Source organism: Carettochelys insculpta, chromosome 3, assembly GCF_033958435.1.
Source record: "Carettochelys insculpta isolate YL-2023 chromosome 3, ASM3395843v1, whole genome shotgun sequence".
Taxonomy (NCBI): Eukaryota; Metazoa; Chordata; order Testudines; family Carettochelyidae; genus Carettochelys; species Carettochelys insculpta.
Window position 1 is genome coordinate 152,734,997 of NC_134139.1, and position 27,422 is coordinate 152,762,418.

The 27,422-nt window shown below is 44.1% G+C and overlaps 2 long non-coding RNA genes across 2 annotated transcripts in view; one reads left to right on the forward strand and one right to left on the reverse strand.

Annotated features, from left to right (window-relative positions):
• Positions 1–27,422, reverse strand: part of LOC142011486 (uncharacterized) — a 61,905-nt gene that overhangs the window by 31,641 nt on the left and 2,842 nt on the right. Inside the window, exon 2 of the long non-coding RNA XR_012645092.1 lies at positions 8,321–8,409. This is a non-coding gene — a long non-coding RNA (uncharacterized LOC142011486). The remainder of the gene's footprint in view (positions 1–8,320; positions 8,410–27,422) is intronic.
• LOC142011490 (uncharacterized) lies at positions 69–12,740 on the forward strand. Its single transcript, XR_012645097.1, has 4 exons — positions 69–149; positions 1,465–1,519; positions 8,343–9,052; positions 10,476–12,740. It is a non-coding gene; the product is annotated as an uncharacterized LOC142011490 (long non-coding RNA).

A 27,422-nucleotide genomic window follows, 5' to 3' on the forward strand; every position in this document is an offset into this window, starting at 1 on the left:
TCTGTTTCTTCTTATTTTGCTCAGACTCCAGTGTAATACTGGCAAACCAGATGCCAGCTCATGCCAAGGTCCCTGAGTGTCAACTGAACACTGACAAATACATAGGGAGCCATTTTAATGGAATGGGGCATTCTATTAATGACCTAAAGGTATGTGTGTTACTGAAAAAGAACTTTCACACTGTTCTTCAAAGGGAAGCAGACGAGCTGGCTTTTATATTCAAATTCAGCACATTAATACATGGTTTAAACTGGGACGGGAACTTTCTGAGTCACTATAGGGGCTCGTCTGCATACTTGACTTAATCTATTCTTGACCTCCTCCCCCACCCCTCCATTCTCTGATTTGCTCACCTTGATTATCTTTTTCTGATTTGTCCTCCTTGATTACTGTTTTTGGTTCTCTGTGCCTTAAATATTGAGTCCTGTTCCGGTCTGGATATGGTCTGAAGAAGTGGGTCTGTCCCACGAAAGCTCACCTAATAAACTATTTTGCTAGTCTTTAAAGTGCTACTTGACTGCTTTTTGTTTTGATAGGGAGCCAGACTGATTCCAGCTGTATGTTAATATTGTTACAAAGGTATTAGCATTATCAGACTGTTGAGACTGTTAAATACTTGTGAGGTGCTGCATGCATTAGTCTCACTAACAGCATCTGTATCCCATGTTATGAGGTAATATTTAAGAATTTGTATTATATATGCCTCTGTGACACTGTAAATCACCAGTCAAGAGAGAGAGTCCACCATGTAGCGGTGATCTCCAGCAGATGGTTTTAGCTCAGTGGTGGGCAATCTGCTGATGTGTGTTGGGGGCAAGGGGGAGAAGTGGGGATGAGCACAAATCTGATTTGCAGCACTTGTTAAGTGCTGGAAGGGCGGGGAACAGTTGGAAGCCCGGGGCTCCTGTGCCCCAGTGCATGAGAGATGCCTGTGAGATGGGGGGGAGTCTGCCAACTGCAGGTGGATCCCCAGTGGGATTTGATTGCTGTAGCCCATTGAGGTGAAGGAGGGCAATTTGTATGGCTTGCGCCCTCTCTTTTGTTTCCCATTGCTGTGTTACATCCCAGCAAGGCTCATTAACTACATACGGACAGTTGTGAAACATTTATAGAGGACAAAAGACTTGGTTGCTCTGTGGCTCCACCCCACCTATGAGGAAGAGTCATGCAAACAAATTCTCCTCATTAGCTAAGTTTGCAGCTCAGAACATATTGGAGGAAGAGAATAAAGCCCTTAACAGGAAGGCAATGGATATCTATGCTGCTTGGACTCTGGACCATAAGGTTTTCTAGGCATGAGGAAGAGAATCTTTGTGCTTAGCCTAGGTTAGCCCATTCAAATCTTCTACTACCATTTGAAATTTGAGTGTAACTCATCTGTGTACCTGTTTACTTGAATTAACTTTGTAAATGACTTTTATTTCCATTTCCCAGTTAATAAGTCTGTATGTGATTATATTATAGGAGAGGCCTACAAGAGTTGTCTTTGGTGTGAGACATAAGGTGCAACTGACTTGGGGTAAGTGACTAGTCCTTTGGGACTGAGAGTAACCTGTATATTGCTCAGATTCCTTGTGCAAGGGACCAGTTATCACAGAAGGTTGGCTCACAGGTATGGTGAGACAAATCAGAGTATCCAAAGGGATTGTGTTTAGTGTCTGAGGAGTTTACACTTAACTTAGATTTCACCAACCAAGTATTTAGAACTCACAATTTGAAATTAGTGCCCTCTTTCTAACAGTCACCTGTGTGGTGAGTTGTCGTGCTCTTACGTTGAAGCAGGACAACCTGACACCCAGTCCTGCCAGGCAACCTTTGTCTGTTGACTAAAGAAATAATATCTAACTATTATGTAGCACCTCTCAGCAGCAGATCACAATGCACTTCATCAAGAAAGTCAATATCCTGTAGCTGGGGCAGCTGAGGCACACAGTGGTGAAGTGACTTGCTCAAGGTCTCACAGCAGGCCAGTCATAGAAGACAAAGCTAGTAAGTAAGATCCCAGGGGAACCAAGTCTAAGGGGAAAAACAACAGAAGACAGCTGGCAGGTTTTCGAAGAGATATTATTAAAGACAAAATCAAAATTATCCCACTATATAGGAAAAGAAGGAAGGATGGCAAGAGACCACCCTGTCTTAACTAGAAGATCTTTAGTGATCTAAACATCAAAAACAAGTCCTACAAGAAGTGGAAACTTGGTCAAATTCCAAATGATGAATATAAACGAAGAACACAAGTAGGGTCAAAATTAGAAAGGCCATGTCACAAAATCAAACCAAACTAGCTAGAGTCATGGAGCATAACAAGAAAACATTCTGCATATCCATTAAAAGCAAGAGGAAGACCAAGGACAGGGTTAGGCCTGTTACTCAAGGGGTGGCGGGTGGTGGGGGTAACAGTAGCAGAAAATGTACAAAGGCCAAGATGCTTAATAACAAAACGTCTTTGCTTCTGTTTTCACCAAGAAGGCTGGTGGTGACCAGACTCTGACACAGCGAATGCCAGTGAAAATGAGGTTGGGTCAGATGGGCCCACTGGTAGGGGAGAAGGAGGCAAAGGAGGCAACTGCCCCTGAGCTGAGCAATGCTGAAGGCCCCAGGGCTCACAGCTGCTGACACTGCTACTGCAGCAGTGGCAGCACCTAGGGCCCCAGGTCCTTTAACTGCTGCCCAAGCTCAGCATAGTGCGCTGTAGGCAGCACTAAGGGCTGGGAGGAGGAGGCAGCACGTTATGGTGTGTGTGTTGCAGACGGCTGGCTGCCTCAGGCCCTGCCCCTTCTGTCTGAGGTACCACACCTTTGGGAACTCAGATTGCTCCCCCACCCCACCCCTCCATTCCAAGGCCTAGCATGGCCATCTGCTCCCCTGGGATCAGAAGCTGAAACAGAGAAATAATAAGTTGAAAATTAGGTGTCTTAAGTCACCGGGGCCTGTTGAAATGCACCCTAGATCACTCAAGGAGCTGACTGAGGAGAAATCTGAGCTGTTTGCTATTATTTTTCAAAAGTCATAGAAAATAGGATAGATTTCAGGTGACTGCAAAAGGGCAAATAAAATGGCCATCAATAAAAAGGGAAGTACGGACAACTCAGGGAAATACAGACCAGTCGGCTTAACTTCTGTACCAGGAAGGATAATGCAGCAAGTAATTAAGCAATCAATTTGCGAACCTCGAGAAGATAATAAGGTGATAAGTAACGGCATGGATGCGTCAAGAACAAATTGTTTCAAACCAATCTGGATAGCTTTCTTTGGCAGGGTAACATACCTTGTGACTAGTGGGCAGCAGTACCTTTGGTTTATATTAACATTAGTAAATCTTTTGATATCATTTCACATAAGCTTGTCAGAAACAGACTAGGGAAATGCAATGGAGATGGAGCTACTATAAGGTGGATCCAAAACTGGTTGAAAAACCTTTCCAAGAGAGTCTTTATCAGTGGTTTATGCTGGAAGGGCATAACAAGAGGAGACTGAAAAGGATCAGCTCTGGGTCTAGTTCTGTTCTATATCTTTATCACTGGTTTGGACAATAGCATATAAGAGCTTCAGATGATACCAAGCTGAGCGGGGTTGCAAATGCTTTGGAGGAGAGGATTATAATTCAAAATGACAAACTGGAGAACTGGCCTGAAATAAATAGGATGAAATTCAATAAGGAGAAATGCAAAGTACTCCACTTAGGAAGGAAAAATCAGATGCACATGTTCAAAGTTGGACATGACTGCCAAGGAAGGAGTATTGCAGAAAGGGTCCTGGGGGTCATAGTGGATATAGCTAAATATGAGTCAGTGTGACACTACTGCCAATGAAACATCATTCTGGGATGCATTAGCAGGAGTGTTGTAACCAAGACACGAGAAATAATTTTTCCACTCTACCCTGCACTAATTAGGCCTCAACTGGAGTATTAAGTGTAGTTTTGGGTGCTATATTTCAGGAAATATGTGGACAAATTTGAGAGAGTCCAGAGAAGAGCAGCAAAAATGACTGAAGATCTAGAAGACATGAGGGAAGATTGAAAAAATGGGTTTGTTTAGTTTGGAAAAGAGAAGACTGAGAGGGGACATTTTCAAGTACACAAAAGGTGGTTACAATGAAAAAGAAAATAGCCATTGTTCTTAACCTCTCATGTTAGGACAGGAAGCAATGGGCTTAAACTGCAGCAAGGGAGGTTTAGGTTGGACATTAAGAAAATCTTCCTGTCGGAGTGGTTAAATATTGGAATATATTGCCTAGGGAGGGTGTAGAATCTCCATCATTTAAGATTTTTAAGAACAGGTTGGACAAAATCCTGTCAGGAATGGTCTAGATCAGTGGTGGTAACCTGCAGCCTACTGGGATTCTACCTGAGGCCAAAGGGCTCCTTGTCTAACCCCACCCCACCTCTCAACACACACCTCACATACTGTGGCACTCAAGCCCCACATGTCCTACTGTGCCTTTTTCCTGGCACTTTTGGAGTATTATGAATGGCTGATTCATACTCCTTTCCCATTCCTCTTCTGCACCGCCCCCCGCACTCCCCATCCCAAGTTTGAACAGGAGGAAGTTGGAGGAACGCAGACAGAGCATGAATAGGACATTTGTAGCACTCTGAAATTGCTGCAAGAGAAGGGGAGGAATAGGAAATGTGGGGCTCCAGTGCCACGCTGTGTGACGCAAGTGGGGAAGGGGGACAGATAAGGGGTCCATGGGCTGTAGATGGAATCCTAGTGGGCCACGAACTGCAGGTTGGCCCCCTGCAGGCCACTGAAACAAAGAAGGACCACTCATGCAGCCTACTCACTGGTATCTGTTGACCATAACTGGACGAAATAGCATTGGTCCTCCCATGCATGCAGGGGACTGGACTAGATGACCTCTCAAGTTGCCTTCCAATTCTATGATTCTGGGGTTCCTCAGTCTTGTTATTCCTCTGTGGTCAATAAATATCTGTGGAACCCAATGGCAAAATAAGTGTCTCACTTCCCTCAGCAGTCCTTGTGGAGGTGACAACCAATCACTGCTAACAGTTACTCCATCAGCTCAAGTAACACTGGGTATGTGCAATGGATATAAAGGTTCCAGTTCTGTTGATAAACCAATGTCTCATGGGCTACGTCTACGCTAGCCCCTTCCCTTCGGAAGAGGCATGGAAATGAGTGAGTTGGGAAGATGCTAATGAGGTGCTGTATATTAGGTGACTCACTAGCATCTTCCCAACTCACTCATTACCATGTCCCTTCCAAAAGGAAGGGGCAAATGTAGACATAGCCATGGTGATTCCTGTGGAGATTGAGATTGTTTCCTTTAAAAATAGTGCCCTAGGAATTTACACACAAAGTACACTAAAAGAGCATTATTAAGGTAGCAAAATCAAGCATTCAAATGATAGGAAAAGCCAGAATTAAGATTGCAATTCAGCCCCCGGTGTACATATACATTATGAAAGCCAGTCAGGAATTTTCCCCCTCCCCCTCAGAACATGCTGATTTGCTGAGACAGAGATATTTCACGGAATTGTCAGTTTTGGTGAACTTCCATCTAAACACCTGCAGGTTTCTAACAGAATCCTATCTGACAGATGTCCTGCCAGGCCTGCTGATGGGGTGGTAGTCAGAGCTCTGGACCCCTTTGAAGTGTTGTAGAAGTGAGGGAGAGAGCACAGGGCAAGACTGCAATATGAGCAGCACTTAGAGCTACCCGGGTTAGCCTTGCCACTTTTGCCCTTGGCCCTGCCTCTTCCGGGGCCATGGAGCTGGACCTCCTTTTACTTTGGCCTGGGGCTTATGGTGGCTGTCAGGCTGCTAGCAATTCAGGGCTTTGAGGATCCACATATACGTGGTTGCTCCACTATTTACAGTCTCTCAGAGCTGGGTACCTAGGGCTTCTAGGCTACAAGTTGAGGACTCTGGACTTTCAGGCTCCCTGTTACAGAGCCAGGAACTTGGAGGCCCTGGGCACCTCATCTAGCAGGGGCTCTCAGGATCTAGATTCCCTGCCATGAAGCAACCTGGGAAAGCTCCCGCATATGAGGACTGCAAAAGGTCCCCAAGAATTGGGAGAGCTGGCTGCACCATTTATTTGGAAAATACCAAATGGAAACACTTATTTTTTTCCAACATTAAAATAATGGAATTTTCTTTCCATGGGAAATTAAGAAGTGTTTAATTGTTTTTCTCAATAAAACAAAAACTATTTTGAAGTGTCAGAATTTCACATGGGACAGAAATTCTAGGTTTCAACCATCTCTAATTACAATTCAGTCTTCAGTTACCTGATAAAATCTATGGGTCTTTGGATACCATTCTGCCAAGCGGGAGCATGACTGCCACTATTTAAAGTGGTGAGCTGATATATAGAATATTGTACTTAATATGGTCAATGATTTAATATTTTCAAAACAATAGTAATGTAAAATATTGCTATCACTGCTTTTGTTTGCACTCCACAGGAGCATCTAAGTGGAACAACTGGATTATTTAAAAAAAAAAAAAAAAGAGAGACAGAGAGAATTCTTATGCCAAGTAGCATTAAGTCCTAGAAATGCAAGGGACACAGATTGGACTAGTGATTCCCTAGCTACGAAACTGGAGGCCATGAAACTTAAACAGCAATGTGAACAGAATAATTCATGTTAAAACAAAGGAATTAGTAGTTGTTATAGATAATAATATCTTATAGTCTCTTTCCTTTTTCTTTTAAATGTTCACATAGATATGTTTCCTGACATTTCATTAAAAAAGAAATATTTTATCTTTCTTCTGAAGAATATATATATATATATACATATCTTGTTTCATGAGAACACCCATTGTATGTGCCTTAAAAAGCACTATAATTCATCCTGGTGATTGCCCTATGTTACATTTCTCTGCTGGATTCTGTCATCTGTCCTCTTGTTGAGTTGTCTTTTACACCATACACTGTCCCATGACTTTCAGTGATACTACTTTGAGAATGAGGTACTCAGTTGCCCTGCCTTTGAACTCTTTCACACCAGTGTAACATCACTACTTAATGGAATAACTATTTGTTCCACAGTCAGTGAGTTCAATCAGTGCCAGTAAAGTAAGGGAGCCAAAAGCAGCCCCACAGTTTTATAAATAATGGTTAAAAGAAACACTGCCCTTGTACTGGCTTTCAATACTGAAGATGTTCATTGTACACAGCTTCGCTTTGACTCCATGGCTAGGAGACCATAGTATGAGACGGCTACTGGTAAAATGTTCACACTATTCAAAAGAAGCCAAGTTCATAAAAAGAAGACAAATTCAGGCACAGAAAAATGTAGTATTTATTGTGTAACAAACTGGGCGAGGCTAGCACAGATTTGTGTGTTATATGTTATAAAATTTCAGGTTGTTGGGGAACTTCCTATTCACTGTTGTTTGTGCTGCTTTCAAACTTGGACAGAATAACAATGCAGTTTTTAGTATCAGAGGGGTATCCAGTTAGTCTGTATTTTCAAAAGCAACAAGACCACCTGTGGCACCTTATAGACTAACAGATATTCTGGAGCACAGCTTTGGTGGGCAAAGACCCACTTCATCAGATGCATCTGATGAAGCAGGTCTTTGTTCATGAAAGCTTATGCTCCAAAATGCAGTTTCTGTGGCCTCTGAGGATTGACTATTCTGTAATTTCTTCCCACAGCATTTCTCATAAACCACAACCAATACATGAATATGATTAGTATCCTATATGAATGTTTCTTCTTCAGGAGAACATTAATAAAAACTGTGCAAAATAAAGGCACACAGAGACCAATAAAATAAGGATCACAGATCTGACAGACTATATAGGGTGGCATCCTGCCCCGACCCCAGAAAAGATCAGAGACAAATGTTTGCTTACTTCAGTGGGATCAGAAGAAAAGAGGGAACATTCTTACTATGGAAGCGCCTTAAAAGGCACTAAGGACTTGTAAAAAGGCCTGCTTAACTTAAATAAAAACATAGCTAGTCCTACAACTTAAGAGAAAAAATTACATCTATACATTTCTTGAGACGAAATCTCTGTTGCTAGAGCTACTAATGTAATTCTTACTAAGGCTGTGTCTACGCTATGAGATAAAATTGAATTTAAAGGAGTTAGCTTGATAGTAAAACATCACTGTCTTCATACCTAATACTATTAGCTCAATTTATTGAGCCATAATACCAGTAACAAAATGTCAATATTATGGGACAGGTATAGTGTCAATTTTGAATTTAAAATCCTGAACAAAGGCAAGTGTGGAAGCACCATGTCTTTAATTTAAATTTATTAGCCTCCAGAAGTATCCCATATCTATCCCACAAAGCTACACAGTGACCCCCTATGTATGGCTACTTACTTGTACACTGCTCTCCATCCAGGCGCACAGGAAGACCGTGAAGTTTTCTTTGAATTTGAATTGGAAGTGGAATTCAGCAGCACCCAAGCCTGCAAATGTAAAGGGCGCCCATTATGAAAAATTCCTTTGCCTATTGCATCACACTGCATTGGTAGCAATTGCATCAATAGCCATCGCCTGCAATCATGAGCATTCAGGGTAGTGATCTGCCTAAAACTTTTCAAAGCTGAAGAGAGCCCCAGCGTGGCCCCACCAGGAGATTCTGGGTCTTATTGTGATTTGGGGAGACCAATCGATGGTGAAGAGATTTCAGGTGGCCAAGAGAAATGCAGCAATCTATGATCAGATGACACGCGAGATGACTGCCCGAGGTTACTCTTGGGATTCAATGCAATGCCGGGTGAAGGTGAAAGAACTCCGGCAGGCCTATCAAAAAGTCCAGGAAGTCAATCAGAAGTTGGGGCAGCTCCATGGATCTTCCATTTATCAACAGCTACACATGCTTATGGGGAGAGACCCCCACCATGGAGCCCAGTCTTAATTACAACACTTCTGGAGGCTCTGGTATGGAGTTCGGAGTGAGCCCAGAGGAAGAGGGCAACAGAGAGGAGGAAGGGGGCAACGAGCAGGGGATGGAGGATATTCTTCCAGACTGCCTGGAGCTCTTCACCATAGACCTGGAACCGGTCCCCTCCACGCTAGTCCCTGAGTCCCCTGAACCAAGATGTTTGGGTGAGTATTTATTCTGCATGCTAGAAGCACGTTGGGGGTGGGTATAGCTATAGGGTTGTGTATGGGTATAGGTTTGCTAGCTTTAGTTCTGTGCTCCTCAGAACAGCATTTTAATGTTTCTTGGGATAGAGCACTTTTCTTTTCTAGAGATCTCCTTGAAGGCCTCATCCAGCCACTCATATTTTTTTAACAAGGTTCTTGGGCAATCCTGCATTGTTGTGGCTTCCACGGTAGCACACCTTGCCATGCCAGGCAACCAGATAGTGCTCTCGTGTCATGGCACCAGATGGCATTTTAGCAAATTTTCCAGGCTTTTGGTCACACAACATGAGCAGGTGTTCTTCATCCATATCTATTAGTTTTAGGAGGGTGATGTCTTCTTTGGCAACCTGCAGAAGCATGGGAATTTGCATTGGATTTTTTTACCATGCTTCCTGCCCCTTTACATTTATCTGCAGCAGTTGGTGGGCGCTTCATTCCCCACCCCTCACCCCAGATGTGGTTTGCAGGCTTTGTGGGGCTTCTCCCCTCCCCTCCCCTGTCACTTTCTACCCAGCATTTCTTTTTATTTGTCAGGAATCCCTCATGCCATGCAGCTGCCGGGCTCTCTGAGGCATCTCCCCCAGCATGTCTCTTTCCAGACAGGTTTTTTTTTTAATTTTATTTTCCAGGAATTCTCTACGCCATGCAGTAGCTGGGCTTTTAGGGCAGAGACCCCCCTCCCATGTCCCTTTCTACACAGCATTTCTTTTTATTTTTCAGGAATCCCCTGTGCCATGTGGCTGCCTGGCTCTGATGGGCATATTCCCTTCCATCTCCCTTTTTTAACCAGAATATCTTTTCATTTTTCAGGATTTCCCAGCACCATGTGGCTACCAGGCTCTGATGGGAATTTCCTCTCCCATGTCCTTTTCCATCCAGTATATCTTTTCATTTTTCATGACTTCATGCAGGACCTCAGCATTTCTTTGGAGTATTTATGCTGTTTTTTTTTTAACATTCATTTTATTTTTATATCGAATGCCCCCATGCAGCCATCCATGCAGCTCTAATCAAACCCTTCCCCATTAGTCCCTCTACGTGACTTGATCATTGAGGAGGTCTGCTCCAGAAATGACTGAAATTTTTTTCCCTGACCCACGACACCCCCAGAACACCTGGCAGCTTCTCCTGCTTTGCAGCCCTCCCCTTCCCTCTGAAAAGAGGACAACTGCTTATAGTGTACCATGTCCACAAAGAAATGTGCAGGACAAGTGATGGCAAATGAGGTATTGTGAAATGCACACTTACTATCCTATCCTTAGTGAGCCTTCAGTGGCCTTCAAAAAGGCGACTTTCCCTGATAGTAGACACAGAAACTCATTCATTACATTTGAAAGCACATTATGTGAATTGTATTTTAATTTTGACCTTCATTTTCCAGAGCCAATGCCCAGTGTAGGAGAGAGGAACAGAAGGAGAAAGAGGTGCAGCACACGGAGTGGAATGAAGCAGAACACAACAAGCTGACAAAGGACACAGCTCAGTGGTGTCAGAATGAAGTGGAGTTTCAGCAGAGAACTCTTGAATTCCAGCAGCAGCAAGTGGCAAAGCAGAATGAGGCTGCAGCAAAGCTCACAACAGCAGTTATGGAGCAAACAGAGGTCCTGGGCTCCCTGCTGCAGCTGCAGAGGGACTCCCAACACAGCAGTGTGGGAGCCAATACCTGCTGCCTAGAGTCTCCTGAACAGAGGTCGCCCACTCCCCATCATTGTAGTTCCTGCATATGGGGAGGGAGGATAAGGATAGCCTGCTGCTCCAGACCCAAGAGCCACTGCAAAAGGCTATTCAAGTATCTTTGAGGAGGCTTCTTTTCCCAGCCACTTAAACCTCTCCACCCCACAAAATAATATCATTACTTTGATGTTGGTGTGATTTTTGTGGTGTGCAGGAGCAGTGGGGAACACAAATCCTAGTGAGGGTTGTAGGAGGGCTGAAGGCACAGGTGTCCACCAATACTCCCAGGTCCACAGTGGATGCACAGCTGACAGAAACAGGTGGCTTGAGGGATGGCTGAAGGCACAGCTGCCTGCCACAAGCATTCTACGTGCTGCAGCTTAATCCCGTCCCACCAAGTAAAAGCATTCATTCATTAGACATGGTATGATTTATTGGAATTACAACAGAGAAGTACATCAGCAGAATGTGTGTTACAGATCATTCATGAAGGTGTGTTTTAAAGTGTCCCTTATTTTTGCTTCCTCATTGTGGTTACTGGTGGATGGTTGTGTAGGTGGCTGCAAGTAAGCCTGGCCTATGGTCTCAGCTTTGGAATTCCAGATTCACAAATGTTGTGCAAAATAGCACAGTGGGGACATTAGTTTCAGAAAGCTCCAAATGGATGAATAAGCATCTGTACTTTGCTTTGAAATGGCCAAAGGCGCATTCAACCACCATCCTGCACCTTCTGAGTCTGTGACTGCAGTTTTCCTTGCTGGGGTCCAAGGCTCCTGTGTAGGGCTTCATAAGGCAAGGGAGCAGAGGGTAAGCAGGGTCACCCAATATAATAATAGGCATCTTCATGGTGCCAATCATGACTTCCAGTCTGGGGAAAAAAAAGTCCCATCCAGGAGTTTTCTGTACAGGCCAGAATTTCAGAAGAGGCTTGTGTCGTGAACCCTTTCTGATCTTCCCACATTGATGTTGATGAAATGACCTTCGTGAGCTGCAAACCCACGGAGCAGTACCCCTTTCGGTTTACATACTCAGAGGCCAGGTGGTTTGGGGCCATGATGAGGATGTGTGTGCCATCTATCGCCCCACCGTGGTTAGGAAACCCCCTGGGATGCAAAGCCATCAGCTGTTGCCTGTGCATCTCCCAGGGTCACAGATTGCATGGGCCACCTGCATCACCGCAGAATTTATCTTGTAGTGCAGACGCAGCCTAAGCTTCAGGAGTTATTTAAACCCCATTACTCTCTCCGATTGGTTGTCTATAAAGTGTCTTTCTTAAATGTGCAAAGAATGTGATCAGCTTGTCATAGCCACTAGTGCGTGCATCTGTCATTACCCCTTGCATTGATATGTAGAAAAGAACATACTGTGATAGCTGGATGGCTCGTGTGTTGTGGTTATTGATAATATCACTGTTTATAATATCCCTTTTTCCTCCACTTCCCCATCCTCCCACCACCCTTTCTTGTCAAACTTGAAATTTTGATTGTTGTAAACATTTGGTCAGTGATCAACTTTTTATTATGTTTGTACATTGCCTAGCAGAAAAAGGTCCTTGTGATATCACATTATAAATAATGAAGTTTGAAACAGGCTGATGGGGGTAAGGCTCTGATCTAGCACAACAGAAAGCAATGAAATTTTTGAAGAATCAGGACCAGTTATGCTATGGTTATTGGCCTTTCACTAACCCTGTGAAGGGACTTTATCCACTCACCCACCCACCCTGAAGAATTAATGTGGCCTGAGGATACATCAATTTAAAGTGAAATTCCCTTCAGAAATTCCCTCTTTATGCAGTGCAGTGAAGGGATCTTGAGTGAAATTAGCTAGTAGCAAAAGAGGCCTGAAACCAATGAGGAGTAGATGGTAGTTTTCTTCAGGCAACTTTTATGAGATTCATGGATTCTGGAAGCCAAGCACCTGCTGAAACAAACTGCCTCACACTCTTTCTGAATGACTGATGCTGCATCTGCATTATGAGCTAAAATCAACTTTATTAAAATTGATTTTTTTAAATGCTGGGTTTTATAAATTTGATTTTGAGCATCATCATCATCCTATGGGCTCCCCGCAAAATTGACTTATTGTTGCCACACACAAGTTGCCCAAATCAACTCTTGCAGCAGTGTATTGTGGGAACTTATCCCACAGTTCCCTGTGCCCTGTAGCATTCTGGGTATTTTCACTGGTGCAGCATAGGAAAAAAATGCCCCGCAAGTGGCTGTGGTTATCTGACAACATCTTCCCACATTTCATTTCCCTCATTCCGCTGCTGTGTTAATCAAACGTCCCTTTTTCCAGGCAGGGTCTGGCTTGCCTGTGTAAGAGATGTGCTTTTTATAAGTGAGGGGAGAAGAAGGGTGGTAAAGCAGTTACACAAGGTTAGAAAAAAGATTTTGGGTTTCCCAACTGACAGGTTTTCAAAATGGGATGCAAAAGCACTGGAGCATGAGCTTGATGTTAAGTTGGGAGGAAGGATCACATAAACCAAGGGGACTCCTTACATCATCAGGGCCAAAAGCCACCATGGGACCAGGGGAAAGGCTTGGATTTAAATTTAGACCTCCTGGCAAAGAAGATCCTCAGAACAAGAATTTGCACCTGAAATGTGTGTGTAAGTAGACATGGGTGTTACACTGAAAATGCAATGGATCACTAAACCAGTTATGGCTCCTTTGGTGTCAAAGAACAGCCATGCTAGAGATAAAGTCTTTTTCTCATGTAACGTAAAAGGACTCCAGGTGTGTAAGTAGACACTGGTCTTACACTGAAAATGCAACAGATCATTGAATCAGTTATGGCTACTTTGGTTGCTCGCCGACACTCTGGGGCAGGACGTGCCACCGCTCCTATTACCAGCAGGCCCAGGCTTGGATCTGGGTTTAGACCTCTTGGCAAAGGAGATCCTCAGAACAAGAATTTTCATCCTGGCACCCGCTCCAAAATCTGGAAATGTAGGCGTATGTAGTACACATGGGCATTACACTGAAAATGGAATGGATCATCAAATCAGTTATGGCTCAAGTGGTTGCTCCAAGCTTACTTGGAGAACTGTGGTAGTTGAACAGCTACTACATTGCCTTCAATGGCATTGGATCAAGGCCAGAGAAAGATTTGGTCTCAAAGGACAGTCACTCTACTGACACATTATTTTCTTCTGTTGACCAAAAAGGCCTCCAGGTGCCCCAGGGAACACCCTGTCCACAGTAATCAGTGCTCTATGGTGCCTGCCTCTGGCACTTCTTAAAGCCATTGGGAGCCCAGGAAAGCTTGTATCAGGACCCACTACCGTTCCCTATGCCCAGAAGACCCAGAGGAAAGTCTTGGCTTCGTATTTAGACCTCCTGGCAAAGAAGATCCTCAGGGCAATAATTTGTACCCTTGTACCCAATCCATAATCTAGAAATTTACATGTAAATACACATGGGCGTTACACTGGGTGTCCACCCTGTCAACTTTCAATGGCACTTCCTGTGCCTATGGGTAATGGGGAACCAGGAGTTAATTACAGTGAGGGAGCCTGAGAAATGGCTGCCACATTGGACTGAGTACACTTTAAATCCTTTAATAAGGATCCATTGGAGGGCAAGTCTGGTCCCAGCCCCTGCCTCTGGGCACTTGATGCTCTTAAACCAGCCCCCAAATATTACGCGCTAGCAGAGACCTCCCCCTAATAGCTATTAAGCCAGCCCCCTATTTCAGCTGCCAGACACTTTCTGGGCAGCTGCCAGCCCTCCAGTATCTTAGCCACCAAGGGAGCCTTCCCCTGGGTGGCTGCAAGACAAGCTGGCTCCCCCCTCCCCTGCCAGTATCTGAGTCGCCAAGGGAGATTTCCCCCCAGGCAGCTCCAGGACCCTCACCACATGTATGCTGCCTGGCAGCACGTTCAACGCATCCTTTTATTGATTTGGGGGTCAAGCCACGTGATGCTTCTGGGTGTGGGAAAGTTCTGGAATGTGTGGCACCTCAGCTGGAGGGAAGGGTGAGGATGTGGAGGTCAGGACAAAATGTGAATGGCTGAAAGGAAGTTTCTTGTCCTATCACACTAGCGCAACCCCCACCCACAGCTTAGCTGCCACGTGGTGCACAGGGAGGGGGGGCAACACAGGAAAAAAAGGGCAGCTAGCATAGGTTGACAAAGAACCATAGACCCCCACAGCCTCACTAATAGCAAAGGAAGAGAGCAGTTTTTGAGCTTCTCATGACCCTACAGCCATGGGCTTCCAGGGGCTGAACTGAAATGGTCTTCCTGTTGCCTAATTCCTGCACGTCTGAGAGAGCGGAGAGCTGTGGAGCATTGTGGGGCACATATGGGACTTCTCTTGAGGCTAATGGATTTGATTTAAAGACATGGCACTACCTCACTATCCTTCATTCAAAATTTTAGATTTGACACGAACGCTACACCCATCAGGTTCTGACGATATTATGATATTGATATATCGATTTTAGTGCTCCATAAATCAAGCTAATGGAATTTACAGTGAAGACAGACAATTGGTAAAATCAGGCTAAGTGCCTTAGAAAAAATTGATATTAACTCGTAGTGTAGACATAGCCTGAGGCTGTAATAGTAGCCACTGGAATCCTACCATGTGAGGTGAACAGCTGTAAAAATGAGATGAGGATGTGTATGTAATCAATCACTGTAATCAATTTCCTGTGTAGCAACAAAGAGGGTCAGCACCGGGGGATCACCATCCTATATACTTAGTTCTACGATTCCACTGAGGTGGGATCCTTTAATATTAGACATAAATGATTCTTTGAGCATCTCTGTGGAATCCCCACACCCATTGGTAGCTGTAAATGCGTAAGTGCCACATGCCTCTATTAGCAGCAGTGTGATAACAATCTGATTTTCTTGTGCTGTATTGGTTAAAACATACTGTGAGAAAAAATGGCATATGATGTGTTGAATTTCCTACAGGTTTTGGCTAAGGAACAGGGTACGTGTGAAAAATTAGAAGGAGCAAATACATATATAAATTGGTAGAGTGAGGTTATTGGATTGAATGTGGATTTTGATAGAAGCATATCTTCTAGGATGCTGGATGAGGAAAGGAGGGACACACAAATGTTTGGCATTATCAGGCCCAAAACCAGCTTACAAAGCTGGTGACAACAGGGCATGTGGATGCCTCTTCTTACTTTCAGATGACATTGCAAATAAGAAGCTGGCAGCTTCTTTTCTTTCACTTAGATATTTTGTATGTTTTCTACATTTTTAAAAATATTGATTTTAGTTACAACATAGAATACAGAGTGCTCTTTTTATACTGTATTACAAATCTTTACACTGTACAGAGCAGTATATTTCAATTCATGTTATACAAGTACTGTGGTGCATTCCTTTTAGTGAAAGTGCCATTTAGGGGGTAAGTTTTGTTACATACCTGCACTCAAAGACAAAATAGTGAACAGCTCTAGAGCCTACACGTCCACTCAGTTCCACTTCTTGTTCAGATAGCCTCCAAGAACTTCAGCAGAACCTTTGTGCCACCTGTTTCTCAGGACCTTTGACCTTCTCTCAAAAGCCTGCATTCTGGTGTCATACTCTGGAGCTACCCCAGGTTTGCCCAGAACTATGATCTTTTCCTTTTCCGTAGTGAGAACTTTACAATCCAAAATTCTTGATGGCAGCATCTTCTAATTTGCCCTACCACCTCACCTCAAAACAAGTTATCTGCAGTGTACCACTGTTTCAGAACTGCATCCCCTCACAGCTTTTTTCAGCTGTCTGGTTCCCAGTATCTGTAATAACACAGACCTCCCCATTAATCTCACTGTCCTGTTTCGACCATTCATTCATACAGTCTGTGGTTCACCGACAGCAAATCCAATTTATGTGCCACCCACCCCCACCCCGGCAACAGTACATGCACCAATTGCCAGGAATGCATGTGTTCTTCCTTTTCAGCGTTATTGATGGGCTGGCCTGCCCATGCACTGTTGGGTCCTCCATTTCTGGGACAATGTTAGCTGATGGCCAGGTGAGATGCCACTTATACCATTGTCTATGGCAGAGCCCACCAGTGACCAGGCTGAGAGCAGCTGGGATTTTTGTTTTATGTTTGGTTTGCACAGTAGCAGGAGGAGTTAGGTTACCACTTAATTAATCACTTTGTTTGTTTATTTATTTAACAAGTTAATTTTTTACTGTTACAATGTTGCTTTGTTTGTTTACCTAGGTAGTTAAGCTATTGTGGTTACAATTGTTACAAGGTTTATACTTTGATTACAAATAGCTAGCATACACTTTAATTTATAGATTTATATTTGTTGAATGCACGCAAAAATGAAAAGCAAAAGCTAAAATACCTAGCAGGTCTTATTTTCACCCCTGCGTTACCAGCGTGGCTTGGCCAGTTTTTCTCTCAATCCCTTGGGAAGAAGTTCTTTGTCTCTTTTTCTCCAGGAGTCGGGCATCCCTGGGGACCTGGGAGACCCCCCCCCACCCTCCTGTCCAGCAGGAAAGATGATTGGAGCTTAAATAGGGGGTCTGCCAGACCCCTCTTTTATACCCATTGAGTTACATAGGCTTTTTCCTTGGTTTAAAAAAATGCCAATTGAATTAAACTGTCTGATGTTGGTTTTTACAGGGAGTTCAAGGGCGTAGTTTACACCTGTGAGGTAGACAATTGAGGGCATTTGTTTTCCTTGTGTCTGGGACTGTGTGGGCGAATCAACTGATGGTAATTAGTCAAGGGCAGTCCGAGGCCCGGCTGTTAATTAGCCCATTGTTTTTAGCTTTGCTCCGGAGCCTCAAAGACCATTGCTAAGATAAGTCCATCTGCGCTCTTGAGCATTCCAGGGCTGGGCTATTCCTTTTAACCCTTTTGTGCTCTGAAGCACCTAGGGAAGGCAAAAAATGGAGTAGAGCAAAAAGGTGGGGGGGTCTGTTTGGCTACATTCCACCCCTTGATTCGCCTATGTTCCAGACCTGAAGGTGGTGGTGATGCCAGCACCTCTTGCCCTCTTTGGAGGAAACTAAAATTGGCCCATAGGGAAGGCCTCATTAGGTGATTTACAGTCAAGGGATTGATTAGGCTCACTTGCCAATGCCATATACTGGACATGCGCAGAGGATATAGCTACATTACCTACATGTTTAACAATACACAAAATAATGCAACAAGCGATTACAACAATTAGAATGGTTACCAGAGTGGTTATATATATGTTTAGTAGTAGGAATTATATACAAAGAATTATTATGCCAGGTTTTTTCCTCAGGGTACTGGCTAAAATTCAGGGAAACAATGGTAACATTATTATGTACAGGTGTGCTTCCAAGGGAGACATTTACAAGAAATTCCCAACAGGTTAAGTGTCCCTAAGGGGTTGTACTGCCTGAGTTTGGATAAATATTTTAAATTTCCAGTTTGTTATTGAAAGCCAAAATGTGAGTACATTGCTGGTTCTCCAGCCACCCTTGCTGAGGTTCAGTACCCTTACCATTTTTAAAACAAATAGGATATATATTTTTTAGAGGTTTTAGTTACATATTTTAATGGCTGGCCCCCATAGAGTAGATTGCCAGTGTTCGTGCTGGCCCCTTTGTGCCTTTTTAGAGTTATTTTGAAGGTTGTTGCTGTTATTAAACCAGGATGGTCCCCACCTGAGGATGTTGCTCTTGTTCCACCAGTCATTTAGGTTTAAGGGAACAAATTTGACTCCCAGTCCTGTGGAGGAGTTTAACAGGGTACACATTTAGCAGTTTGTGGCACCAGCAGCAGAGGCGATGGTTTGGATAGCGTTCTGGAGGGGATGCTTGGGTATGGCCCAGACCGCTGGGATTACCAGTAGCACTATAACAAGTGTGAGCGTCATGCTGTTGTTTGGGTTGAGGCCTGGTACACAGCTAAGATAAGAGTCTTTGAGGTATATCTGTTTGAGGTAGCAATTGCTTTTATCTCCCCTGGAAGAGAACACAAGTTCAACCAGTCTTGGGATACAATCCAAGCCTCAGTGATTGTTATTGGCACCTTTTTAGAGGCCAAGGTGGTTTATACACCTTTTCCCCTGTATGATTAGAGTACACGTTTGTGTACCCATGCTAGGGTGTTTAATTACAACAGTGTTTTCAGATGTATACTTAGAATCTTTGAGCAATGTTTGAGTTAGAGAAGCTTTTCCTGTAGGGAAAAATTCTTTACTTATTGGGCTACCCATAGGGGTTTGCCAATTGTTTAGTCATTGCACTATAGTGTTTAGTCTGATCTCCCATGTACCATACGTGGACTGTAGGTGGTGCTTTAGTAGCCCATTGCATCGTTTAATTATGCCATTGGATTGGGATTGGTATGGGAGATGAAAGACCCATTGAACTCCTTTTTGGAGGGCCCACTTTTGTACAAGTTTATTTTTAAAGTGTGAGCCATTGTCTGATTGGATTTCTCAGGGTATTGGGATGATTCTGTTAGGTGGTTTAGTCCCATAATGGTTGACAGTGCTGTTGCTAATCGAGTTGGGTAAGCAAAACCAATTTTTGAAATGACTTTTACCCCAGTTAAGATGTATTTTCACCTTTGCCTTGTGGTGGGTAGTGGACCAATATAATCGACTTGCCAGGTTGCCCATAGTGTTTTTTTCTCTCTTAGTCTGGCAAATTGTTGCCCTTTAGTTATGTGTTTTCTGGTTACAGCACATAGGGCACAGGCTTGTACCAAGTCTCTGGCTTGTTGGTGGGTAATGGGCCACCCCCTGGTATTCGGTTTGCGGTAGTCTACAGTAAGCCTCCATTTGCCATTAGGCTTCTTCACTGGCCACACTGGTGAATTGTACGGGGAGTGTGTCCGAATTAATATTCCCCATTTCTCTAGGGGAATCAATTTTGTTACAGGAGCCATAGCTTCAGCTGGGACATTATACTGCTTTACATTAGTCACCGATGATGAGGGGAGGGGAGTAGCTTGGGCTAGCAGGTTTACATGACAGAGGGGAGCTTCCCCCTTGTCCAGAACTGTTGTGCTGGGTTTATAGCCAGCTCCAAATGCCCACCTTTCCCTATTAATGATCCCCTCCTTGGCCCTCACAATATCCATGCCAAGGATATTAGCATTCCCAAGTATTACTTCATGCTTCTGGGGCTGTCTGTAGGGATTTAAGGGAATATCCAATTTCACTTTAACCAGGGGATAGGACACAATAGTGCCATTTACCCCTGTGACTAGGACATTTCTCAGTGGTGAGTAAAGGGTGTCTGAGCTGGGAGAAGCAGTAGGTGTTACTGCTGTTTTCCCCGCTCAATGCACTTTGAGGTTGCCAAGATTTTTAACTTTCCAGTTGGCATCCCATGCAGCAGGTCTCTGGGGTATCCCAGATCTAAACACTGCTTCCACAATTTGGTTTTCAGTTCCTTTTCCTCTGGGGTTATTTCTCACTTGGGCTTAAAGCCTTCTTGCTTACTCCTAGGATCTCCTGTCAGACTCCGTACCTTAGCTTTGGGTTGTGATGCCTGTGGTGCTATTGCATCCTCCCCACATTCTCGTAGGTCCTTAAGCATATTCGCAAGTAAGGTTTGATAGGTAATCTGGTTATCCTGAGCATGATTTTTCACAGCTACTGCTAGGGCTTTATAAAATCCGGGAGCTCCTTTAATTATGGGTTGTAAATCTGCTGTTACAACTATCTGCTCCCATGGGCTCCCTTCTTCCCCACTTCCAGGACCATTACCCTGAAGCATAGCCATCGTCGATAAGGTCTGTAGGGCTCCTTTAAGTCCATCCCCGTTGGTCCAAGGGGTGCCAGTGGGTTCACCTCAGTTAGAGGGGTGAATTCCCTGTGCGCATCTACAGACAAAGGTCCAGATAGACTTTGGACCTTCCCTGTCTCTGGGAGTGAAGAATATCCTGCCCCCATATTAACCCTTTCACATTTTTGGGAGGACAGCTGTGTATGGCCAGCTCCTGCATCCCATATCTTGACTAGCCACTCTATTACTTCGTCCCCAGGCTTTTTTTTAATAAACTTTTCCTGAATCTTTTTCAGCTCGGCTGGCTTATAGCTCCGAGTAGTAATTCGGGTTGGCTGCCGTTTCAGCTTATCACGCTCAGAGGAGGAACTGCTGTCAGTTTCACTCTCCCCCCAGCCTCCTCCACTTTAGGAGCGAGATCCTTTTGATAAGTAACAAAAGGTCTCATGAGAATGAGGGTTTTCTCCATCTCATGAGAGAGATTGCTGGAATACTCATCCTCTGAGGAATTCCAAACGTCCCCATCCCACTCCTCTGGGTCTAGCCAGAGAGCAGCCTCTACTTTGGCTGTATTAATGCACCTAGATTTGCTTTCTAGCTTTGCTCTCCACTCTGTTCCTTCCTTCTTTACCAGAGGAACAAGGCGCTCCTCTAGTTGGCACACATCCTTACTCAGCAGGCATACCCGGGTATTTAAATTCTGGCATTGCTGCTGCAACTCATCTCTCCCCCTCTGCACTCTTTCCAGCTCCATTTCTACTTCCCAATGACTCCTACATGCTGCCTGCAGGGCACTCTTTAACAGCCAGATACAGGCTCCTTTCCCTTTCCCTTTCTTCAACTTACACGCATTCCTCCACACACAGAACTGTGACCACAGTTCCTCTACATCACCCCAGTTCTTTTCCAACATCTCCTTATCCCACTTTGGGTCACCCCAACCTTCCTGGGCAAAACTCTTTTTTACCTTAGTGAAATCAGTGCTGATCATGACGGGCTTCAAGTTACTGTATTATAAACCGATATCACAAATCCTGCCGACTACGCCAGTTTCTGTTAGCCGATGGCCAGGTGAGATGCCACTTATGCCCTTGTCTATGGCAGAGCCCACCAGTGACCAGGCTGAGAGCAGCTGAAAGCAGCTGGGTTCTTTGTTTTGTGTTTGTTTTGCATAGTAACAGGAGGAGCTAGGTTACCACTTAATTAATTATTTTATTTATTTAACAAGTTAATCTTTTACAGTTACAATGTTGCTTTGCTTGTTTACCTAGCGAGTTAAGCTCTTGTGGTTACAATTGTTACAAGGTTTATATTTTGACTACAAACAGCTAGCATACACTTTAATTTATAGATTTATACTTGTTAAATGCACATAAAAATGAAAAGCAAAAGCTAAAATACCTAGGTCTTATTTTCACCCCTGCTTTACCAACGTGGCTTGGCCAGTTTTTCTCTCAATCCCTTGGGAAGAAGTTCTTTGTCTCTTTTTCTCCAGGAGTCGGGCATCCCTGGGGACCTGGGGAGACCCCCCCCCACCCTCCTGTCCAGCAGGAAAGATGATTGGAGCTTAAATAGGGGGTCTGCCAGACCCCTCTTTTATACCCATTGGGTTACATAGGCTTTTTCCTTGGTTTAAAAAAAATGCCAATTGAATTAAACTGTCTGATGTTGGTTTTTACAGGGAGTTCAAGGGTGTAGTTCACACCTGTGAGGTAGACAATTGAGGGCATTTGTTTCTTAATGGGCCAGAGATTTTCCTTGTGTCTGGAACTGTGTGGGCGAATCAACTGATGGTAATTAGCCAAGGGTAGTCGGAGGCCCGGCTGTTAATTAGCCCATTGTTTTTAGCTTTGCTCTGGAGCTTCAAAGACTGTGGCTAAAATAAGCCCATCTGTGCTCTTGGGCATTCCAGGGCTGGGCTATTCCTTTTAACCCTTTTGTGCTCTGAAGCACCTAGGGAAGGCAAAAAAGGAGTAGAGCAAAAAGGGTGGTGGGGGGGGGGCGTTCTGTCTGGCTACAGACAATCACTGTTGCTTTATCCACCAGACTGGGAGAACAGCTATCTCTCATTCAAGCATAATATTGGCACCCCTCTGTATTCTCATCCCTCTTTAATGGAAGGGGGTTCATAGGTCCCTATTCCGGCACCTCATGGAAAGGGCTGACAGTCCCTTTGACTCTCCTGTGTTCCTGTATGGCACTGTGAGTGTGCTGTCATCCTAATTTTCCCCAACTGGGGCAACAAGTTCATTTTGATAACATGAGGCATGGAAAAACTAATACACAAAAGAAATGGGATGTCACCTTCTAACACAGTACAGTAAAGCCTCAAGAAGTGCAATTTTGATTGGCACTGAGCTCGCATTAATGCAAGTTAAGTGCAAATCGAACGGCCCCTGCCCCCCCCCCAAAAAAAAAAAACCTGGGTCCCCCATCTGGGAGAGCCTGGCAGGCACACATATGGGAGAAACCATGCCACAAGCAGCTGTGTGCCCTTCCAGCTGGGAGAAGCTGGGGGCCATGTGATTGTCCCCCCCCCCCCCACACACTTCCCCCAGCTGGGGGAAGCCAGCAGCTGGAGCTGGGGAAGCTGGGGAACAGCAGAGATCTGCAGCAGCTCCAGCTGCTTGCTCCCTGAGCCAGGGGAATTCTGGGGATCTCCACAACCCCGCCCCAATGTATGCAAAATTTGATTTATGGGGAGGTTGCCCAGGATGCAACCTCCACATAAATCATGGGATTACTCTATAAGGACAGGAGAAAGTACAGGTTGCACCTCTCTCATCTGGCAGCTTGGGGACTTGATCCATCCCAAACAAGGGAATTTGTCAGACAAAGGGAGGTTCTTTGCCTCACCCCGCCCCCACTCCCCCTGCCAATACCACCCCCAGTGGCTTCCATATGTGCAGCCATCTGCTGCCCCCTGCTGGCCTGATGCCACAGGTCCCCACCCTCCAGGACCGTGGCACCAGTAACTGGCTCCTCGGAGACCTGCACAAGCCCAGCCAAGCAGCCAGCTCCAGCCCCAGGCAAATAGCAGGCATCAGGGATATAAACCTCTAGCTTCCCCTGCAGAGGGCTGCCAGCCCCGCCCCCGCCCCATTACTGGGCTCCCATCCAGTAGGGCTCCCAGCTGCTAGCCATTCTCCTAGCAGCCTCCCAGCCAGGGCTCTCTGATCCAGTAATATCCATGGTTCTGCCAGACTACATATGTTGCCAGACCAGAGAATTCCACTTCTGAAAGGTGCAACCTATACAATACACTGTTCATAGGGTCTTTATACTACAGCTCTCATTCAGCTCCCAAACTTAATGTTCAAAACCAAACTTTCCAGTTAGACTGATCCAGAGCCTGAGAGGAAATAACCCTTGCAGTCACCATAACTCCCATTCCCGTCTCCCTAGATCAGCTTCCTCTTCCTGTTTATACAGCCCAGCCCTAAAGCAGGGCTCACAGGGCCTCCTAGATTACATTTCAGGCTGTCAGCTCCAAGCTATCCTTCAAACCAGGGTTTCCCAAACTTTATATAGTTGAGAGACCTGGTTTTTTTCAGTGCCTTTTTGAGGCCCAAAAATATAAACACGTATAAAGAAAAAGAATGAAAAATGAATAAATTTTCATTGTTTGTTATTTATTTACAATAATAATAGTACATAGCAATAATCTGTATATTTTCGAAGGATCGGTATTGCCCCCCACCCCGCCAAGGACCAATACTAGGCTGCAGACCACACTTTGGGAAATATTGCTTTAAATGAATACTGCATTCTTTCATGCCCCCCTCCCCCACACAGCAATCCTTATATACAGTAACACTCATTTCCCTCAAGTCTTGTTTAACTTCCTTTTTCCCTGTTGTTTTGATTTCTTTTACAGCACAGTAAACCGAAGCTTAGCAGCATGAGTATTAGCCACCAATCTGTGAGCACAGGTTGGATCTATTTGTGTTTTTGGTGACCTCTGTGGAGAATATATTATCACTTTTCCATCTTACAAAAGAAGTAAGATGATTATCTCTGGGCATGGATTTGATAACAACATTATCTCATTAATTAATAAAACCTCAAGGACTCTGCCTGACTTCCCTGAGTGAATCACCACAGAGATATTGTTGATTTCACTAATGACAGACATGCTCATAACGTAGAAAAATCTCTCTCTTCTAAGGGCACCTCATGTTAATAGTTCTGCAAGTTCTTAGCTTCTGTTAATTATGCTGACACATATTACCATAAGAGACAAGAACTACAAACTTTAGTTAACATAAACTTATACCTTTAATTTTTTAATATAATTGGCCCTGTTTTTAAACCAACAAGATTTCAAATATATATTTGTTTTTGAAATAAAGTATATTACTGTGGTGTTTTAGATGCAATACGGCTTCTGATTGCTAGAGCTAAGGGCACTGGCTGGGGAGTCTGGAAGAGCAGGAAAAAGGAAGGAGGAGATGAGTTGGGGGCTCGGAGAGAGCTACAGAATGATGCAGCAGCTTTGTAAGGAGCTTTTACTTCTGTAAGTAAAGTGCTGTTGAAGCTTAGTAGGTTGCTTGCATGATACAACATTTACGCTGTTAAATACTTTGGTTGTTCCTGCTGACAAAAAGGTTAACTGGGTTCTGGTGACGCACTTTAACAGTTAGCTTAATCTGACCCAGATAGTCAAGTGGCAGAAGTAGATGAGTAGAGAGAGGGTGGTCTTGATGAATCTGCAGTCCCTGAGTCAGTAAACAGCCAGACCTTGGTCTTGAGCTCAAAGTTCAGCACAAGCTTTTTCCAAGGTTTGGCTGCATGGCTATTCAGTGTCTGATAATTTGCTTGCTTTACTGTTCTTTCATTCTTCCTCCTCCCATCAACTTATTTTATCTATAACTAACTTACACTGTGAGTTTTGAGGTGAATGTAAGACCATCTTTTGCTGAATGTCTGCAAACCAACTGGGACTGGGAGGGTTCTGATGCCAGATGCTCTTGGCATGGCTTCAATATCAATAGTACATAAAATGTTTGTTACTGTAAAATTATGCTAATAAAGCAAACCATAGAATGAGAGTGAATTTGGAATTTACATAAGGAGCCAAGTGTTCAGACTGAGCCTATGCACAAGCTGCGGTTCTGTTTCAGAGCAGGCTGGAAATGACTGACTCAAGTAATTCTCTATCAGTTTGTTTACAGAAAAACATGTTAATGTAAATCTTACAACTAGAGGGGCTTAGAGGAGTGAGAAAACTCAGCTCTGGCCACTCCTATTTAAATAAATTATGATGTTGGTTTGCCTACTACTCCACATACTCTTTTTGTTGCTTTAGCTGAAAATATTCTTTGTTCCAAGTGTATAAATGGTAACATTGTTACTGTAACTGCACTCATGAAAGGGCACAGGTACTTTGTAAGACATGCTTGGTGTATGTGGGTCATTGTGACCGTACAGGTCATGTACTCCTGTTTGAGAACAGGATTCAAACTCACAATATGGACAACATCAAAGGTTAATAAAACAGGAGTCAGACCCTCAAAACTCATGAAATTAAAAAAAGTTATGGTTTCGGGATCAAGGATTATATTGTGTTTTGGGATCCGTCTTTTGAATTCCTGGCATCCAGCCCCAGTGAAGGTGTGCCCACTCTCCTGAATATGTTAGGTAAGGCGATTTCGGCCCTTGTTGCAGGAGTTCTTACTCTCATATCTTGCTGTGTCCTGCCTAGCAACTAATCCTATCCTCAGTCTTTAAATCAATACTGCTTCCCATCAGTTCCACCTGTCCCACAGGCCCCATCCTCAGCTCTGTGTCAGTACTGCCTCTAGCCTCGCTGCTGCTTCTCTTGGAGTTCTTACCTCCCCTGCTCCCAGGTCTGGGGGAGTCTGCAGTACGCTTCCCTCTCCGACTTTCTGTTTCTCAGGGGGATGTTGCAACAAGGGACGGAGGGAAGGGGATCTGTCCTGTTGTTCACAGGATGGGTGAGGGAGGAGAGAGTGGAGCTTGCTTAGTTCATTCTGTTCTCTCTTTCCCATTCACTTCACTGAGGCTATGTCTACACTAACCTTCCCCCCATTTCAAAAGGGGGATGCTAATAAGACACTTTGGGATATGCTAATGAGGTGGTGTGATGAATATGCAGCGCCTCATTAGCATAATAGCAGCCACAGCACTTCACTCATGCGCAGCTCATCTACATGGGATCCTTTTCGAAAGGACCCCACACACTTCAAAAGCCTCTTATTCCTATTTGGACCCCTCGTAGACAAGCCGTGCACAATTAATTAATTGCTCCTTTTTAATTCTATGGTGACCTAGCAGACTCATCAATTCTTATGCATGCTTCTGCTTCTTGCTGTCTCCACCTATAACTTTAACTATTTTCTCTTCAAAACTGATCTTAGCCCTCCTACTTCTATCTTGCCTATTTATTGCTCCTATTTCTTGACCTCACTAGTGTTAGATTTCTAAACTGAAGGCTTACATAACCTTTCAAACACTGCCATACTGGTTTACTTACTGCCTTCCTGGTTTCCTTCATTTTCTGAAGCATGCATGGCTTCTGAGATGTTGTCATTATGGGCTTGCATAGCATCCCTGCCACCCTTTCCCTTCCTTTTGACTAATGTCTTCATATTATTGAAGTTTTCCTTTCTAAAGTTGTATGTCACTTTTTGTAACTCACCACCATACTGAACATACAGATGGTTACTCTCCATGTAATTAGGTTCAACTGTCTCATAGGAAGTAATAATACACACCCCCCCCGCCAAAGTTACAAATTATGAGTTTAATAACCCCACTTACATACAAACCCCTGCACTGCCTGCTTGGTTTTAAGAAAGCATATTTTGATTTTTTTTACCTAGTTCATTTAAATTTGTTTTTTTCCCCCACCTAACAAGTCTGTTCTATTTGCTTATAATTAATGAAAAGTATGGGAAGTCCTTATGTGGAAACTAGTAACTGAAAACCCATGCA